Source organism: Drosophila suzukii, unplaced genomic scaffold (genome assembly GCF_043229965.1).
Source record: "Drosophila suzukii unplaced genomic scaffold, CBGP_Dsuzu_IsoJpt1.0 scf_5, whole genome shotgun sequence".
Lineage (NCBI taxonomy): Eukaryota > Metazoa > Arthropoda > Insecta > Diptera > Drosophilidae > Drosophila > Drosophila suzukii.
This window is the reverse complement of record NW_027255937.1, coordinates 1336722-1356017: the sequence shown is the minus strand read 5'-3', so window position 1 is coordinate 1356017 and position 19296 is coordinate 1336722. Positions and strand designations below refer to the sequence as shown.

Genomic DNA, 19296 nt, shown 5'->3' with positions numbered 1-19296 from the left:
GTGTCTTGGAAACAAAGAATCTAGTGAAGCTGGATGAAGCTGAGTATCCTGTGAAGCTGGATGAAGCTGGGTATTCTGTGAAGCTGGATGAAGCTGAAGTTCCTGTGACGCTGGAAGAAGAAGCGTATCCTGTGAAGCTGAATGAAGCTGAAGTTCCTGTGACGCTGGAAGAAGAAGCGAATCCTGTGAAGCTGGATTAAGCTGAAGTTCCTGTGACGCTGGAAGAAGAAGCGAATCCTGTGAAGCTGGATGAAGCTGAAGTTCCTGTGACGCTGGAAGAAGAAGCGTATCCTGTGAAGCTGGATTAAGCTGAAGTTCCTGTGACGCTGGAAGAAGAAGCGAATCCTGTGAAGCTGAAGGAAGCTGAAGTTCCTGTGACGCTGGAAGAAGAAGCGTATCCTGTGAAGCTGGATTAAGCTGAAGTTCCTGTGACGTTGGAAGACGAAGCGTATCCTGTGAAGCTGGATTAAGCTGAAGTTCCTGTGACGCTGGAAGAAGAAGCGTATCCTGTGAAGCTGGATAAAGCTGTGAGTCCTTTAGTGGGAAGGGGGTTGCTTGAGTGTGATCCTTTGTTGTTAAAGGATCACGTCGGGGTCACCAATGTTTGTGCCTAACCGAAGTAGGCACTTCCGGGTCACACCGCGGGACAAGGGGGTAATGAGCACTTGTCGCTGGCACGGGGACGCTTTGCTGGATCGCGTCGCGGCAATGGTAAAGATGGTTACTGCAATGCCGGACCACAGGCGATGCGGAACTGCGCTGGGGTAGAGCTAACGTGGTTAGCTGCTAGTTGAGATAGTGTATTACGAGCCCTATTCCCAGATGTAGGAAGTAGAACCGCGGAGTTAAGAGGTGTGTTGATAACTGATTTATTCTTCATTTGGTACATGTGTATAGACTTGGAAGACGGAAGTTTAGTGTAATGATTAGTGAAGTACGCTATATTCTAAAGTAGGTAGGTAGGTCAGAAAGTTTTGATTATGACAGCAGTTTGTGTAGGTTGCTCGGCAGACGCTGCAAATTGTGCTGACTGCATAGGCCGGTCAATGTGCCGTTGAGTCGGTGAGACGGTGAGTTAGTGAGACATATAACATTCTGATCAGAAAATCTCATATGCAGTGGGTGCTACTGTGCGCCTGGTACTGTTCCCAACTTGGGTACTGCTTGATTTGTTGGGTGTGGTCATGTTGAGTACCTTTGGGTACGAACAGTGACCATGTCTTTTTTGTCGTTCCTTTGGTCCACTTTGTTGTTCCGTCTTGAATACCTTTTTGTAAACTTCGCTGAAATATAAGATTTTTGTTCAGCTTTAACTCTTACGAGAAATGCATTTTGGAGTAACCTAACTTATTTATCCTAATAATATAACTGTTTTAAAAGCGATTAAAGGGCAGCATATATATACAAAAGTTGTATTAGTATTTAGTAATCATTTCAACAAAATGAAAAAAAAATTCTTTTCGAAATATATATGTGTATAAATAGCTAAAAATTTGATTTTTGCAAATATAATTGCCTACAAGTAGTTGAAGTAGTTAGTAGTCAAAAACTGTTAGGATATTTTTGGTTATTTGGTCTAATTATGAGCAAGTCTTCAGATGCCTTGAAATCTAATTGACAGTTGTATTTTTATACCCGTTACTCGTAGAGTAAAAGGGTATACTAGATTCGTCGGAAAGTATGTAACAGGCAGAAGGAAGCGTTTCCGACCCCATAAAGTATATATATTCTTGATCAGGATCACTAGCCGAGTCGATCTAGCCATGTCCGTCTGTCCGTCTGTCCGTCTGTCCGTCTGTCCGTCTGACCGTCTGTCCGTCTGTCCGTCTGTCTGTCCGTCCGGATGAACGCTGAGATCTCGGAAACTATGAGAGCTAGGCTATTGAGATTTGGCGTACAGATTCCTGAGCTTCTTACGCAGCGCAAGTTTGTTTCAGTAGACTGCCACGCCCACTCTAACGCCCACAAACCGCCCAAAACTGTAACTCCTACAGTTTTGATGCTAGATAGAAAATTTTAACTGAAATGAATTGTTCTCATCAATACCTATCGATTGACCTAAAAAAAAGTTTGCCACGCCCACTTTAACGCCCACAAACCGCGAAAACCTGTGTCGCCCACAATTTTCATGCTAGATAAAAAATTTTAACTGAAATGTATTGTTCTCATCAATACCTATCGATTGGTCCAAAAAAAAGTTTTCCAGGCCCACTTTACCGCCCACAAACCGCGAAAACCTGTGACGCCCACAATTTTCATGCTAGATAAACAAATTTAACTGAAATGTATTGGTCTTGTCAATACCTATCGATTGGTCCAAAAAAAAATTTGCCACGCCCACTCTAACGCCCATAACGCTTAAATCTGTATACCGCCGGTGGGTGGCGCATTTTAATCTCGCTTTGCTACTTGCATATCCCTATTTAGCTGAGTAACGGGTATCTGATAGTCGAGGTACTCGACTATAGCGTTATTCCTTGTTTTTTATAAAATCGAGCGTTTCCCGAAGCGTTTTGGGCTACCCTAACATTGTTGTTGTTATTATTGTTATAGTTATAACCTCCATTTTGGTAGATATTTCCTCTTTAACTTCCTCTATTGTTTCCTCTATATTGGCCTCGTCATCTGTTATTGTTATAGTAACCACGGTTACTATTATTGCTGTTATAGGAGCGGAAATTACCGCGGAAGAGGTTGCTTCTATTGCAGAACAGGACAGTGTTTGTTGGCCTTTTGCATCTGTGCAACTATTTACGAATTTGGAAATGGCATAATCCAATGTGCTGAAAGTGCCAGCATCCATGAAAAGTTTTATCTTATCGATTGTACAGTTCTTAGCCATTGGACCTGACAGCAAGTGTTTTGCCGTACTGGGTGGCTAAATCTGTGGACAATCCGTCATTTATGTAGGCTCCTTCTAGTGCCTTTCCCAATTTCTCTACTTCTTGAACGTTTTGATTGGCTGTTTTCTGACTCTGTTGGAGATTTAGTTTTGCCGAAATGACATCTACTGATTCTCCTTTAACTTTATTTCTTAGTTTGTTTATTATTTCTGAAATTGAATTCTTGTTGTCTGTTAAGTTTCTTGCATGGACTTTTAGCTTTGTCTTGATCAGGCTAACTGCTAGAGCTTCATGCGATTCCTTCAGGGAGTTTAAGGTTTCGGTCTTACCATTAAACTCTGGAATGAGTGGTGAGGCTAATTTTAAGAATTCAGTTGGTGTGATAGCCATTTCTTTTTGCTCCGATAATTTTATTACGCAGAAATTGTCATATCGTGTAAATTTATTTCTTTTATATCAATTCCTTCGCTTGATTCGAAATCTTCCGATGAATCTATTTCTACCTGTTCTGTTAACTTTTGCACCTCACTAGTATCTGTTTTCAAAGCGGTATTTAAGATTGTTGTGTCGATATATCTAAATAATACCTCTCTTTGATAGTTACTAAATTTGAACGTAACTTGATCAATAAGTTTGATATTTTTGAGTTCGTTTTATTTATTATTTCCCTATTTTCATGAACTAATATTCTTGCCTCATTTCAGGAATCGACAAGAATCGTAGCATGTTAGTTAATTGTTTCTTCCTGTATTTACCTATTCTGGCTTACACATTTGTAAGACTTACCGAAAGTTTCTTTTATTTCGCGGATATGGAAAGTCAGTTGCTCCCATTCCATAATAAGTATATACCCTAACGTTTTTTTTTCTTGTAATTTTTACTATAATTATTTGTCTTAACATTGGGCCTTTGCTTATTTTCGAGAATACTTTGCAGTTTCTCACAGTAGACAGTACTATTGCCTTCTGAGTGCTATTGCAATAGATAATGGGTGAAAATATCCATATATTCATATTTAAAATCGGAAATTAAAAGAGGCTCCTCTATATTTCTGATTATCCTAAATACCCTACTCTCATTCTTATCTAACGTAATTCTTATACACTCTTGTGTGTTTATGTTTGTCAGCTTTATTTTTGTATTTAAATTTTAAACATTTCTCATATACATATCCAATTTATGTTCAGATTTTAATTTTCAGTTAATTAATTTTTCTTTTTTTAATTTTTTTTTGTACATGTTTGTGGTGAAGACAACAAATATGCCACCCTTATAACGCACGAATAGGTTACATTAAAATGTATAGCGTTTATTCGGAGCGGCAGGCGGACTGTGTAAAAGCTCGGCTCCAAGAACTTCATATAGACATTTGCAGGCTTACAAAGTAGTTGGTGAATAGAAAAGCGAAAGCTTTAGTTGTATAAGAAAGAAGACGACAAAAGATAAGCAAAGAGCGATGTAGGTGCCGTCGTACACCTATGCTCGCATGACTAGGCGGTGGCGATCTGCTCCGACTTTGAATATATATGTATGACAATTGTTAGTGCGTTAGGTAAATTAGATATTATCTAGCTTGGGCTTAAGGCCAAGTGTATGTTATACACTTATTGTGTAAAATGTACTCTTTAAAAAGAATATACGCTCACAAAATTATAACAATTATTAAAAACAATATATTTGTCAAATGTGTGTCGATATTTGTTGATTTAATTTTATTAATAACATTAGCAGTGGAGTCCACTGTTTTAGTATCGATTAACCCCATTGTTGTTCTATCATTTATATAAAAATTGTCTTCAAATTTGCGTATAATGTTATATTTCATTTATTTTATATATATATTTATATATAGAAAATTAATTTCTGTGAACTTTAATGTAAATTTAGGTCTTTCCCTTTTTGCATCATTCTACCTTTTTATACCCGTTACTCGTAGAGTAAAAGGGTATACTAGATTCGTCGGAAAGTATGTAACAGGCAGAAGGAAGCGTTTCCGGCCCCACAAAGTATATATATTCTTGATCAGGATCACTAGCCGAGTCGATCTAGCCATGTCCGTCTGTCCGTCTGTCCGTCTGTCCGTCTGTCCGTCTGTCCGTCTGTCCGTCTGTCTGTCCGTCCGGATGAACGCTGAGATCTCGGAAACTATGGGAGCTAGGCTATTGAGATTTGGCGTGCAGATTCCTGAGCTTTTTACGCAGCGCAAGTTTGTTTCGGCACAGTGCCACGCCCACTCTAACGCCCACAAACCGCCCAAAACTGTGGCTCCTACAGTTTTGATGCTAGAATAAAAATTTTAACTGAAATGTATTGTTCTCATCAATACCTATCGATTGACCCAAAAAAAGTTTGCCACGCCCACTTTAACGCCCACAAACCGCGAAAACCTGTGACGCCCACAATTTTCATGCTAGATAAAAAATTTTAACTGAAATGTATTGGTCTCGTCGATACCTATCGATTGATCCAAAAAAAAATTTGCCACGCCCACTCTAACGCCCATAACGCTTAAATCTGTATACCGCCGGTAGGTGGCGCATTTTAATCTCGCTTTGCTGCTTGCATATCTCCATATAGCTGAGTAACGGGTATCTGATAGTCGAGGTACTCGACTATAGCGTTCTTCCTTGTTTTATTTTGTGCATTTGCCTTGTTTTCATATAGCTTTACGAGCTATACTGCTATCGGGCAGAAAGGGTTCCACTCAATGTTACAATATTTGTTTCTTATATATATATTGGTTTTTTGGTTGGCTCGCTGATGCTTTTTCGCTGGCGTAAGAGGCGGCCTGCCTTTCACACTTGTGATTTCAGCTGCAGATGTCCTGGGCCTAGGGGCTCAGGTGGTACCGGTGCCGGTCATCGCACAGGGTTTTGCGCACTTACCTTCGCAATAGAGACTTTCCAGTGGTCCCGGGCAATCTTTCGGGCTCACTTTAGTTCTTCTGGGAATCTGCTTTGGAAGTGGAGGTGTTACTTTTTTCTCTCTATAACTTGTCTTAACAACTTAGTGAGCTGGAGTTATTGTCATTTTCTTTACAAGACGTGAATTAAGAAAATCAAGTTCTTCTTGTAATTTTTGGGATGTTGCCCAGGGGGGTGGCGGTTAATTTTTAAATAATAGCCACTTTAAGTGCGCAATTCTTTTGTTTATTTGGACGCCCCCACGATTTGCCATAACTCCATCTCTACTCACTCAGATTTATATTTCTAAATTCCAGTTGCAATTCTTTCCAGCTGCAGTTCTTTCAGTTCGAATCCAGAGTGCGGTATTGAGGAGCATCGTCCGAGACGATTGATGCAGGGCGGTCGTGGTTGCGGTATGTGCCCCACCAACGAGGCTGGAGCTACAGAAGGCAGAAGTCTCCTGGACCTATGTCCGTGGATGCATTCCGATCTACCAAGTCACGGTCGCCATGTAAACGTTCCCATTTAAGTCCTCTACTTCCGCCAATATAAATGATAATAAGCCAACCTTTAGGTTTTAGTTTTCTATATTTATTGCTTCTTAACTCTATTACAATTCTCTAATACAATTACTAGTGAGAGTGTAGCTGCGCCGCCAGAGACGCCGGCAGAGCAACGTTCAACGCTTATGTGACTTGCGATGAGCAGCCAAGCCTCGGCTTAGTTTCGCCTTCACATCCATGAAAACCTCGGCAAATTCAATCCGATGGTCGCTCTAGATCTTAGCAAAATCCAGTCTTTCCAACGATGTTTGCGGTCTAAGGAATTGATCCATTCCATTCGCGCCAGCAAATCAGCTTTGTCAAACTGATAAATCGCATCAGTGTTTAAGTAAGTTTTCATCGAGCTCATTTGCCGCAAAATGGATTGGGCTTTGACTCATTTCATTTTGAGCCCGAACCGAGTTTTCCGTACCAGGCATTTTTCAATCACGAAAAAAAATGAAATAAAATAAAATGTCCGAACGCGTTAGAGGCACGAAACACCGTATACCTTTTACAGCGAAAATGTAGATTTTCACAAGCGTCGCCGAGATGCAACGGAACCTTTAACTTGGTTGTTGTTGTTCTTGCCTATAAATTGCCTGCCTAGCAACAGAATTATTTGCGCAGCACAGTTTTGTTGTTTTTTCACAGCGCAAAATGTACAAAAAATCAAACGGCCGGCTATGCACTTTTATATGCACATATGTATGTATGATAATGACTGCGAAACAAAGCGTTTGTTTAAACTATATTAAACAATCGCGAGACCGAGTTGCAGACTCCGTTAAAGTCTGCTATCACGTCGGGGTCACCAAATGTTTGTGGGGAAGACAACAAATATTTATAATTAATAACTCACGAATAGGTTATATTAAATGTATAGCGTTTATTCGGAGCGGCAGACGGACTGTAAGAAAGCTTGGCTCCAAGATCTTCATAGTGATACATACAGGCTTACAAAGTAGTTGCTGAATAGATAAGCGACGGCTTTAGTGGTATTAAAAAGAAGACGACAAAAGATAAGCAAAGAGCGCTGCAGGTGCCGTCGTACACCTATGCGCGCATGTCTAGGACCTGCCGATCTGCTCCGAACATACTCCCCCCGTTGGAAGAGGTAAGGTTCCAACTATCTCGGAATCGATGGGTAGAACGGCTAGCTTGGCGACGGCTCTCTTGATCAGACCCGTAGCTGTACGGACCATAGCTACTCTGAGGACTCCGTCCCAGTCGGGTATGACTTCCTGGATGCACCCAAGCTGCCATCTCAAGGGTGGAACGGTGTCCTCCTTCAGCAAAGCTATGCTTCCAACCTTGATGTTAGACGTTTCGACGCGCCACTTGCTTCGCTCTTTGCACCGACAAAGTTTGCGATGAAAGAATGCGTCGTTAGATCCTGAACCACTTCCAAATGAGCAGCCTTCGTGGAAAAGTAGACAAAGACGGCGATATAGCACCTGTGGGGTGCCTTATTTTTGGCCTCTGCTTTATGATAGAATGGCCCATAATAGTCCACTCCTGTGGTAGAAAAGCTGGATTGGGCTGCACTCTATTTGCTGGCAGGCTACCCATGACGTGCTCTCAAGTAACAGGCTTCATTCGGAAACATCGGACGCATTTGTTGATAACGCTGGCGACGAACTTGCGGCCTCCAATCGGCCAGTACCTTTGCCGTAATGCGGCAAGCAGCGCCTGCAATCCTCCGTGCAAATATTTCTCATGATAATAAACGATGATAGCCTTGGTGACTGGATGTCCAAGTCTGCGTTCTGAAGCCTTCCATCCACGAGAAGTAACCCATCGGAGTCGAGTATAGGCCTAAACGAAACCAGCTTGCTTTTCTGTGGAAACGGCTTGCTCTGGCTAAGAGATCCTTACTCCTTCGCCAAGTTAACCTGTTGGATGCTCCTCAAAAGAAGTACAGTTCCAGATTTGATCTCCTCCACCGAAAGCCGCCCTTTAACGGCGCAGATTTAGCTGTGCAATTTGAAATGAACCGATAAATGTATGCAAATACGCGCTGCAACTTATCGAAAGAGTCGAGGAATTTGCAGTTTGATGAACTGTCTATGCAAAAGGCCCCAATTAGAGCTACAGAACGGCGCTTTGGCAGATCCTTTACTGAGTCTAGCAGGGACGGCTAATTCGACGAGCTTTGCAGAAGGAATGGAGGCCCGTTAGCCCAAAGGAAATGTTCCAACAATTCTCTTAGGGTACATCCTCGCGATACGACGTCTGCCAGACTCAAGCTTGTAGGAACGTGATCCCAAGTCATGTCTTTCGTTCTCCCCTGAATTTTCGCGATTCTGTTTGATACGAAAACGTTAAACGCCCTCGGAGGTTGCCAAATCCACGCCAACACAATAGACGAGTCTGACCAGCAATAAAAGGTGCAATCGGAATCAATGGCTTCCTTGGCGTTTACGATTAGCTCAGCCAATAAAAGCGCTGCGGAAAGTTTTAATCTTGGAATTGTTAAGGCCTTCAATGGAGCTACCCTTGGCACAGAGCAGATGGACTTTCGATTCTTCATTGGTCTCCGATCGCAAGTATAGACACGCTCCATAAGCTGACATGCTAGCATCGCAGAATCCATGCAACTCAACGGAATCCCTTGGTTGCAGTACGAATCGTGGAAATTTTAAGTTCTGTACGACCGATAACTGTGAGGTCAACTCCCCCCATGACGAAAGAATGGGCTCTGGCAGTGCGTCATCCCAATCCACGTTCGCATTCCATAGTGATTGCAGAAAAATCTTAGATTTTGTGATAATTAGAGTTATTAAACCGAGTGGATCATAGAATTTGGCAGTCGTTGACAATTCAACCCGCTTAGTGGGTCGTTGATTGGTTGGCAGCTGAGAAAAATTAAATAGGAGTTAATCAGAAGATGGATCCCAGACTAGTCCCAATGCCTTGGCTACATCCGATCCATCGTGAAATTTTATTAACTGCTCCTTGTCGCATTCAGACTCTCCTTCCACGAACACCATTTGCGGATTGGAAAGTGGCCTCGCGACAGTAATTCCTTCACCTGACGAAGAATTTCTCCCACCTCCTCAAATGATTCCCCCCCAAGTTTTAAATCTTCTGTTTCGTGGGCATATTAGTGCCCGAGTCCTGACAAGGACTTGGGCCGAGGGAGAGGCGTCCGATATTCAGGCACCATTTGCCGGCATAAGCTACGTCGTATTCGGGTCGTGGGATCTTGGTAAGCCTCTCCTCTCTCAACATAACGAGAATAAATATGAAAAGTGCCTGGAAAATAATATTAGTCATAAAGTTCGTCAGTCATCAGTCCCCACTGCCCAACAAGCATAGCTGTCGCTTGATCGCAATACGATCGGGCTGTGCTTTGGCCATATTCCCTCTCCTTCACACATTCGTGTGCCAATGGATCGTCGCGGGCCGCGCAATACAATCCCCTATTGTCAAGGTTGCTCGTCGAAAGTTATGTCATTGTTCTTGACCTACTCCACTCCTCGCGTCAGCACACCCCCTTTGTTAGATTTCTAGCACACCATGGTTTCCAATTCTTTTTCACATTATAAATTTATTAGGTAATATATATCTGCGTCTGTTTATTAATCTAATTTAATTGACAATTATTCTGTTAGCGGAGAGTATCGAATTTATCACCTATGAAGATGCACATATCAGCAAAATACTGACTATTCACGACTACCAACGTCGCTCAGAGGGCTCTTGCAATTATCATATAACTACAAGGCTGATACTCGCCGCTGAAAAAGTTTATAGTAGTCTATAAAACTGTAGGATACTGCACGAATATTTATATATGTATGTTTATAAGAAAGGAACCGTGTCCCGACAAACTTAACCCCTCTTTAAATCCTGGGCGATGAGATCTCGACGCTCCGGATCCTGGGCTTTGGGAAAATATTATATTGGATATATATATAAGTTAACAACAGAGGGCTGGCAGCCCACCTAATAAATAGAAGAGGGCTGACCGGCCGGTTTCACCTTCCCCCCGCCGCGATGCCGACTCAGCGCGGCAACATGCGCCGGCCGGGCGCTGACCTACCTGCCCCCCGCACCACGTGCCGAGTCAGCACAACGACATCCGCTGGCCTGGCTCGGGAACGCTGACCGCTCACCGTGCAAGTGGAGCACGGTGAGAACTGCAAGTTCGGCAAAACTTCAGCCGGCCGCTGACGCTGACGCCGACGTCGACGCCGGGACCGGACTCACGGGGCTCTGGCAGGTGACGGCGCAGAAGACTGGGGCAGAGCCAATTGGACCGGCGAATCAACACGACTTGTCAGCTTAAGTTTATTGAATAAAGAAGAATTATAACGTATACAAAAGGCCATCGCTATTGATTGGGAGGAACTATAACGTGTGCAAAGGCCAACGCTTTCGATTGGGAAGAACGAGCTACGCTTGGGACAGCACAAATACACCGGAATGTCTAGGTATTAAGTCGGTCCTTCCCGGGGACATACGAGGCCCCTCGGGAAGGACTTAACTGGCGCCCGAACAGTTACCTCTCCATTAAGCGATGAGGATCCCTAGGACAAAAAGTGGGAGGTGAAAACTGTGTGTGTCGTGAGGAAAAAAATTTTCTTTTGGAAAAAAAATTTTTAAATGTGGAAAAAAGTATATGACAAGAAAATGCGTTCCCAGTCGATTCCGAGACAAATGATCGAGAAATAATAATTAATTAAAGTAACCGACCCGCTGCGGTGATCTAATTCACGAGCGCAAAAGGTTATAGTGAAACAAAAGAAGCGGCCAAACCACCGGTGGTTTGTGTGTTGCAAATATAAAGAAATATCAATTTTGATAACCGCTGCGGTAACTTGTTTACGAGCGGCCACCCTCTATAATAAAAAATATATAAGGTGGAAAGTGGTGTGGGTAATTCACTAGATACGCTCAGTGTTACCAGCACAGAAAGAGCCGCCTAGTGGATTGTGTGGCAACCGTACCTTAGTAGGTGATAAAACCAAAAAGGAACAATACGGCCCACCGTGCCTAACACCGAATAAAGAAGGGAATCGGAACAACAAAAAATATATACAACAAATATGTGGGAAAAATCTGTACAACAGACATGTAAAAAATATGTACAACAGATATGTAAAAAAAAATATATACAACAAATATGTAAAAAAAAATATATACAACAAATATGTAAAAAAAAAATATACAACAAATATGTAAAAAATATATACCACAAAAATAAGAAATTTATACAATATATAAAACCACGAAGTGGCCGACTCAACACACGAAGAACATAACTGGAACACAAAATATAATTACACGAATCACGGGTATGTGAGGCTTTTTCAGCGAATTTATTAAATAAAAATATATCCAATCAAAATCTTAACCGTCACCCCGTTGTCACTTAAAAACCCCAAAACTTTGAATCGATTTTTTTAAGATGGAGGAAATGAAGGCAGCTCTTACCAAATTTGAGGCAACCTTGGCCTCGTTGCTTGGCCAGATGGTCGATGCTAGAGAGGATGTGAAAAAGGTTAGTGACAAGGTAGCGAGCCTAGAGGAGGCTCGAGAAAAGGTTAACGAAGTTGTTCCTCAATCAAAGCCCTTGACCCCCGCTCGTACGGAGTACGAGTTAAAAGAGATAGCTAGATTTGCCAGATTGTGTAAAAGAATTGCAGGTGTCTGAGGGCAAAGCTGGTGGCTACGAACCTTGGATGGGTAGAGCGGAGGCCATTCTGAAGGATTACGAGATAATCAAGGAAAGGCCTCTCTATCGCTCTATAGTCGTTAGCATTAGGCAAAAGATTAGGGGTAGTGCCGAGACGACCCTTTTGTCATACAACGTGGCAGAAGACGACTGGGCCGAGACGAAGCGCGTCCTGATGCTCCACTACGCCGATAGGCGGGATCTGCGCACGCTGGAATACCAGATGGGGCAAATGACTCAGGGGACGAAGACCACAGACACGTTTCACTCAGGAATAAATGCTCATTTTGCCCTGATAATACGCTGTTTTAAAAATGGTAATCAAAACCCGGAGATTCTTAGCGCGCTCGTCGAAACGAAATAAGGACAGAGCCTTGGATGTTTTTATCAGAGGTCTGAGCGGTGACCTCTCGAAGCTATTAGTTATTTGCGGCCCAAAGAATTTGCCAGAGGCCTACGCAATCTGCTTAGAATTACAGAATCTGACCTCAATGAATCATGTCACATACCCTAGCAAGTTTTTATCCCCTCAGCCTTACCGCCAAAAGTACTCTTGGCCCCAACCTAGCTACTCTTCTTATAATAACCAATACAAGCATCAGGACGCAGGCAGGAATTCGCAGCCCTCACACAGATATTCAAATCCCCGAGCAATCAAAATGGAGCCCCACCAGTCCGGCCACTCCTATCGCTCGAACCAGGGTAACGATAACCCGAGCATTAAGCGCAGCCCCAGCACCTCATCTAACCTTAACCCTTTCCGGAAATCCCAAAGATTGTATCAACTAAAAGCTGCCCCATCCTCTGGTGAGGCCGCTTTTAGCCAGCATGAAGAAAAATCCGCCAGTGAGGTTTACTTCGGTGAAGCCTTACCAGACAATCAGGCTGGCCACCAACCTCACACGGAGGCTGGTAGTAGCGGGGCGGTAAATTTTATGGCCGACGCCTCTCTAGCGTTCCATACATAGAGTATGGCGTGAAAGATGGGGCTAAGCTGCAGTTTCTGATAGACACTGGCGCAAATAAGAACTTCATTAGCCCCCAGATAGCCGAGGGATGCAAGCCCTTGACGAAACCCTTCCTGGTGCAATCCGCTGGAGGGGAGATAAAAATAACGCATCAACTAACCGGACCATTCTTCAGACCCATAGGTAATGACTCGCCAGTCACCTTCTTTGTTCTTCCAGGTTTAACTGCCTTCCATGGCATTATTGGGGACGACACCCTAAAGTCCTTTAAAGCAGTCATTGATAGGAAAAAATGATTCTTTAACGATAACGCCAGGAATAAAAATTCCGCTACTTGCCATCCCTTCCTTAGGAGTCCACTCCCTAATCGACAGTGAACACCCAGTAGAAGCGAAGGAATATCTCGAATCCCTAATTTCCGAATTCTCCACGATTTTTGATCCACTCTCGCCATGCTAGGCCGTGGACACCAGTGTTCGAGCCGAAATTCGAACAAGTACCCAGGAACCCATATATTCAAAAAGTTACCCTTACCCCGCAAACATGAGAAGAGAAGTGGAAAACCAGGTCGACGAGCTCCTGCGCGAGGGAATAATTAGGCCCTCCAAAAGCCCCTACAATAGCCCTATATGGGTAGTCCCAAAAGAAACCAAAGCCAAACGGGGAAAAACAATACCGAATGGTGATAGATTTCAAGCGCCTCATTGCAGTCACCATCTCCGACACCTACCCAATCCCCGATATAACATCTACCTTGTCCAGTCTGGGGGAGGCAAAAATATTCACCACTCTTGACTTAACGTCCGGGTTCCACCAAATTCACATGAAGGAATCCGACACACCCAAAACGGCACTTTCTACCCAGAACGGGAACTATGAGTTTCTGCGACTGCCATTCGGGTTGAAAACGCCCCAGCCGTTTTCCAAAGAATGATCGACGACGTATTACGAGAGCACATCGGTAAGATTTGCTACGTATACATCGACGATATTATTGTCTTTAGTAAAGACTACGAGTCCCACTGGCGCAACCTTCGCGCTGTATTTGAAAAATTAAGGCAGGCCAAGTTACAAGTGAATTTGGAAAAGACACAGTTTTTGCGCACCCAGATTGAATATCTGGGTTATGTGGTAACGGCGGATGGGATCCGCGCATTGAAAAGAAGGTCAGAGCCACCCACGAATTTGAAGGAACTTAAGAGTTTCCTAGGAATGACCTCATATTATAGGAAATTTATCTGCGACTACGCTAAAGTCGCGAAACCTCTGACGAACCTCACGAGGGGAGAACATGCCCAGGTCAAGGCATCTCAATCCAAGAATATTTCCATTTCACTTAACGTAGAGGGCAAGAAAGCCTTCGATGACTTGAAAACCATCCTCGCCTCTTCAGAAGTTTTGGCGTTCCCAGACTTTAGTAAGCCTTTCCATTTGACGACCGATGCTTCCAATTATGCCATAGGAGCCGTTCTCTCCAAATCGACAACGGCAAAGACCGCCCAATCGCCTACATTTCGCGGTCTCTGAATAAAACAGAGGAGAGCTACGCAGTAAACGAGAAGGAAATGCTAGCGATTGTGTGGGCCCTTGATAATTTAATCAATTAAGGTTTATACCGACCACCAACCCCTAACCTTTTCATTAGGCAATCGAAACTATAATGCTAAGCTGAAACGCTGGAAAGCGCGCATAGAAGAATACAACTGCGAGCTTATTTACCAGCCAGGCAAATCCAATGTGGTTGCTGACGCTTTTTCCCGCATCACCTCGAACGTAAATTACCTCAATGCCGACGCAGCCTCAACTTCAACAACGGACTCCGTTGCTACCGTCCACAGAGCCCTTCAAGACGCATCGGACTTAATTCCACACGTGGAAGCCCCTATTAACGTGTTTAGGAACCAACTTGTCTTTGACCCAGATAGGCTAGAATATTCTTGCGAAATCCCACATACGGGATACGTACGTCACTTGATTCCCATTGATAGCACACAAGACTTGCTACCCTGTTTAATGAAATACTTCGCATTACGCAAAGACTGGTAACCGATGTAGCGGGTGAAGAAGAGACGATTAGAATAATAAATACAGAGCATACTAGAGCCCACAGAAATCCGAAAGAAATGAAGTAACAGATCTTAAAAAAATTTTATTTCCCCAGAATGGCCAGCCGCATTAGGTCGTTGGTCTCTTCCTGCCGGGCCTGTAAAATGTTTAAATATGACAGACACCCGGCCAAGCCGGAACTGCAATTAACCCCTATCCCTTATTACCCATGCGAAATCCTGCACATTGACCTTTTTACGATCCAGAGTCTCAAATTCCTGAGTTGTATCGATACATTTTCAAAATTTGCCAAACTTTTCCCGATTGAGTCAAAGTCGGCAGTCCATCTCCGCGAGAAGGTGACCGAAGTCCTGCATTATTTCACAGCACCAGAAACAATAGTCTCAGACAACGAAAGGGGTCTACTCTGCCCCACAGTGCAATTATTGCACAATTATTTACAATCCCTCGGAATAACCGTATATTACACACCTTCTCAGAAGAGTGAAGTAAACGGCCAGGTTGAGAGATTCCACTCAACCTTTCTCGAGATACACCGGTGTCTGAAAAAGGAAAACCGTAACCTGAACGTAACCGAGTTGGTTTTTATTGCCGTGGACAGATATAACAACTCGTCACCGAATACGAACCGCAAAGCAGTCGATATCTTCCTCAATAGAACTTCCAGAAAAAATTATCAGGGACTCAACAATTTTAATGAGCAGACGCAGGAAGACATAAGGGGGTTACTCCTACATAAGCAAAAAATGTCAACCGATAGGCTTAATAAACACAGAAATAGGCCGACACAATACAACCAGGGGGACACTGTTTATGTCTTCAACAGGCAGATCAAGAGCAAGGCTAAAAATCGATTCAAACCAGAGGAGGTGGAAGGTGATGGTAGGGTCACGGTCAAGACTAAATCAGGGAAAGTCTTCCATAAATCCCATATAAAAAGTTAAAGACCGCTTCGCTGAAAATGTTTCACATACCCTTTATAAGAACAAATATAGGAAAACAATAAAAAAAATACAATAATCAAGAATAAATAACAGAATTAGTAAAATATTAAAACGCCAGCCAAACAGAAATATATAAAAGGCAAAAAAAACCCTATACTTGATTGAAAACAAAAAAACATAAAACTAAAAATAATTATTTAAGTAATAACAATTACCAAAAATATAAAATACTACGTTAAGATTAAATACTAAAAAACAAAATTGGGTAACGTCTCTCCCCCAAGTATGGCGAATATTCAAGTCGCGACTGCTCTTCACATCTTTAAATACGATACGCCGGTCGTCCCACTTCAACAAGGTGTGGTATGGCGCGTTGATGTGGTGTTCAAACTCGCCCATGAAATTGACTCACTACAGAAGCTCGACGTTATGATGGCAAGGGTGAACTCCATTGACGGAGAGGTCCAGTTGGCCACATTTTTAATGCACAAGGCAATGATATTGCTGAAGCAAGTCGACGAAATCACACGAGCCTGTCAACTGGCAAAGGCGTCCGTAGTAAACACGAATCTCTTGGACCAAAAAGAGGTGGAAACCCTTCTAGCAGAAACCCGCAGCCTGCCATATCAAAATGTGGTGGATCGATCCTAACTAACGGAACCTGCCTTTTATACGTGCTGGCGTTACCCAAGGTCGTGGACACCAAGTACAAGCTGATGCTACTTTATCCCACGATTACGGAGGGTAAACAAGTGGTGCTGGAATACAACAGGATGGCGATGGACCCCCAGGAAACCTATGCAGTATTGGGAAACTGCCTCTCCATCGGAAATACGACTGTTTGCCAGGAAAAAACTTAAGGAAGGTAGACGAGGCCAGCTGTATCCCCAGGCTCCTAAAAGGAGGACACGCTGTCTGCGATCACCTGAGAAACGATTAAGAGATAGTGGAGTTGGTTGACGACGGCACTCTGTTCCTGACGAACTTCAACGGAACGGTCGTAGCGGACTCAGGGAAACGCCATCTACTGGGATCGTTTATAATTCAGTACGACAACGAGACCGTCCACATCGGGAATATGTCTTACAGCAGCTACTCGACAACGCATGTGATGGCCATGCCGGCCGTACTGAGCAAAGTAACCGCCACTGGATACCAGCTCTCGCTAAAATATGTTCATGATTTTAGCCTGCAGAACTTAAGAAAGCTGTCGGCAGTATCTAACAATTTTTTATTCTCAATCCTAACAGAAGCAGTGATGACCCTCGTTGTCGCCTTGTTATTATACATCGTATGGAGAAAACTAACCTCCACCAAGGGCATCCCAACGCATCGAGGCATTGTCGAACTGGAGGCGCACACCACCGGTGCGGCCCCCGTGAAGAGTTGCTGATCTGCGGGACGCAGATTTTCGGAGGGGGAAGAGTTAACAACAGAGGGCTGGCAGCCCACCTAATAAATAGAAGAGGGCTGACCGGCCGGCTTCACCTTCCCCCCGCCGCGATGCCGACTCGGCGCGGCAACATGCGCCGGCCGGGCGCTGACCTACCTGCCCCCCGCACCACGTGCCGAGTCAGCACAACGACATCCGCTGGCCTGGCTCGGGAAGGCTGACCGCTCACCGTGCAAGTGGAGCACGGTGAGAACTGCAAGGTCGGCAAAACTTCAGCCGGCCGCTGACGCTGACGCCGACGTCGACGCCGGGACCGGACTCACGGGGCTCTGGCAGGTGTCGGCGCAGAAGACTGGGACAGAGCCAGTTGGAGAGCACAATTACACCGGAATGTCTAGGTATTAAGTCGGTCCTTCCCGGGGACATACGAGGCCCCTCGGGAAGGACTTAACTTATATAAATATACGTGCACCAAAATACGGCTGTTCTTAAGTATACCAATTCACTTAAACACAAAAAATATATATATTATGCCAGAGGCATGCGACTTCTTCAATGGCTGGTGGAGAGATTCGTCCTCTCTAATTGTTTATCATGATTCGCACTTCGTCTATTGATTCGGTTGGTTTAAATATATTTCAATGCATGTTTGAATGCTTGATTTTCACATGTTGTCTAATTGTATTATTTGAGGATATTGGTCCTTGGTTATGCATGAGTTCACTTTAGCTTTGGTTGGCTTGATTAACACATTTATATTGCATCACTACTTTCTCCGACGTATGCTATTGGTCGCTACGCTCTGAACGGATGGTTCCTACAGCTGAACAAATTTCAGGAGCATGGAGATCACGGCTACTGCGTCCACAAACATTGCAGTATGTCGGATGTCGTCCTTATTGTTGATCTTCTCCACTTTCTTTGATGGCAATAGCGGCGCTGGTTCGACACAAGATTATTTCGAGCTGCAATTGTGTTCTCCTCAAGGACTGTTGGATATGGTGGCTGGTCCTGGTGGCAGAAGACTCCATGGACGACTGCCCCAGGGAAAGTCGCCTTCCCTCGAAGCTGCCGGCTTCCGTCAGCAAGACACCCAAATGGATTCTCTCCCTTTCTCTATTTGTCTAAGGTCTTTTATACCAGACTAGAGCTTTTACTTGGCTGCGGGTATGGATCGGATAAAGTAGGTGTTCCCACCTAGAATTATTGTTTCTTGATATCTGCTATCTTGGGATTCAACGGCCGGCTGTTGCCCTTTGCCAGCTACCGGAGTATGGTTACCAATAGGTCGATAGTGGCCGTTGCTCTGGCCACGCGACACCCGAGAATTGCCGAATTGCTTTTTCTTCTGCCTTTACCAGTATGAGTCTGGTTAGTCACATGCACCCGTCCTGGCTAAAGATTCGTCGTTGTTTCTCTATGTGAATCTTTCTACGTGGAGGGCGTACGTAACAGGCTCGAAGTGATCGATGCGGACCGCAAAAGGAATCTGCGTACGACCATCGTTGTCTGTTCCGTGATTCTTCTCCTTTTTAGGCACCCAATCACGTGTGGCTTCGACCCACCCCTGTGATCAAGAGTCTCATGCTTTATCGGCTTAGCTGTCCCGGCTGATATCCTCACTGCTGTTGCTCTATGTCAAAGGTATATTCTGTACCCTAGTATTTTTCTTAAACTTGTGCATGGAATCTGTGTTTTGATGTTTCCTCTTTTGATCTAACTGACGATCGATTAAAGCATATTAATTAGAAATGGTTTGATTCATATGTTTATAAGGTCTAAGAACTTTTGTACTATTAGAAAAGCTTTGTAGTGCTGGGCATGTTTTTCACAGTATTTTTTAACCAGCGGTCCACTCCGAGACTCTCCTTTTTGAACTCCGATAACGAAGTTAATGGCGATGTTAGCAGCAAGCCGCCCATCCGGGAGTTCATGTTGTCTTTCAAAAGC

At 43.8% G+C, this 19296-nt stretch overlaps 1 pseudogene; it reads left to right on the top strand.

The window, feature by feature from the left end:
* Window positions 1–16238: 16238 nt before the first annotated feature.
* Window positions 16239–17690, top strand: LOC139354966 (uncharacterized; annotated as a pseudogene).
* The last annotated feature ends 1606 nt before the right edge of the window (window positions 17691–19296 follow it).